The sequence below is a fragment of the Pinus tabuliformis genome, chromosome 6, assembly GCF_031772625.1.
Source record: "Pinus tabuliformis cultivar Carrire ecotype Pingquan chromosome 6, CPIR1, whole genome shotgun sequence".
Taxonomy (NCBI): domain Eukaryota; kingdom Viridiplantae; phylum Streptophyta; class Pinopsida; order Pinales; family Pinaceae; genus Pinus; species Pinus tabuliformis.
In genome coordinates, this window is record NC_142292.1 from 818,556,698 (window position 1) to 818,558,495 (window position 1,798).

Consider the following 1,798-nt stretch of genomic DNA (forward strand, 5'->3'; position numbering starts at 1 on the left):
GATTGAAATCAGTCTTAAAGTGCTGGGCCAAATCTCTTGCCAATCCAACAACTGAAAGGAAAAATATCCAAAGTCAGCTTGACGCTCATCATTTTCTCACGGAAGAGGCATATATGTCTAGAGAAATCTTAGACAAAGAGGTTCATCTCCAACAACGTTATCATAAAACATGCCTGGCCGAAGAGGAAACGTGGAGGATCAAATCGCGTTGTCTTTGGCTTAAGGCAGGTGACAGAAATACCTCATTTTTTCACAAACAAGCTGAAGCCAGGAAATGTTTCAATTCCATAACTGAAATTAAAGAAGGCGCTATCATACACAAAGACTTTGCAAGTATTAAACATGCAGCCCATCACCATTTCAAATGCCTGTATAGTGAAGAGACGAATACACACCAGAACTTTTGTCTGCTGGACGGGGTTCCCACTTCAATATCTGCTAAGATGAATCATTATCTAGAAAACAAAGTCACAATGGAAGAAGTCAAAAGTGCCCTCTATGCTATGGACCCAGATAAATCCCTAGGCCCTTATGGTTTTTCTGCCTCTTTTCTCCAAACCTGCTGGCACATAGTGGGGAAAGATCTATATAAAATGGTTCAAAAATCGCAGGCTTGCCAGAAATTAGGAGGAAGCACTAACTCCTCTTTCCTTGCTCTCATTCCCAAGGAAAAGGGAGCCAATTCTTTCAATAGGTTTCGCCCCATATCCCTGTGTAACATTGGCTACAAGCTGATCACAAAAATTATTGCTAACAGGCTGAAACACATTCTCCCTAAAATCATTCCAGAGAACCAAGGAGGCTTTATCCACGGAAGGCATTTGGTGGACAACTTCATTCTAGTTCAAGAGGCAATTCTGTCAAGTCAGCAGTGCAAAGAACAAGGTATGGCTATCAAATTGGATTTAGCAAATGCCTTTGACCGAGTTAATCATAGCTTTCTTTTGAATGTTTTGAAAAAAATTGGTTTTGGGGTGAGATTTATCAATTGGATCTGGGCTTGTATCTTGGAACCATCAATCGCTCCTTTAGTCAACGGTAGATCTGCAGGTTTCTTTAAAGCTACAAGAGGACTAAGACAAGGCTGTCCCATGTCTCCTCTGCTGTTTGTTATTCAAGCTTCAGTTCTCAGCTTCCATCTAAACAAAAAAATGCAAGAGCAGGAGATTTCAGGGATCTCCATAGTGAGGGGGGTCCAAAACATAAACCATGCCCTATTTGTAGATGATACTCTGCTTCTTGGGGCAGCTTCGATCCATTCAGCTAGAAGATTTAAAGAGGCACTTGATGAGTATTGTATGGAGTCTGGAAGCAGCCTCAACAAGTGTAAGTGTCATACTTACTGCTGGAACACTCCGCCCTTTCTTCTCAATACCATCACCAGATGCCTAGGATTTGCTGCCTCCACATAATGGACATCGTTCAAGTATCTGGGACTACCTATTTTTCTCAAGTGCGCCTATAGCAGGGATTGGTTTCCATAGGTAGAAAAATTTAAAATCAAACTCCAGGCATGGGGAATTAATTGGCTAAATATGGCAGGCAAGACAGTTCTCATTAAAGCCATCCTTAGCAACCTCCCGCTATATCAGTTCTCGGTGCTTCTAGTGCCCATTGGTATACTCCAGAAAATGGATCAACATATCAGAAATTTCTTTTGGAAAGGGGGTAAACACAATGAGAGGAGATCCCCGCTGGTTAAATGGGAGACTGTCCTCAAACCTTAGATGGAGGGAGGGCTCAATTTTAGGAAGCTCCCTCTACAGAACATAGCAATGGGAGCCAAGCTCCTATGGAG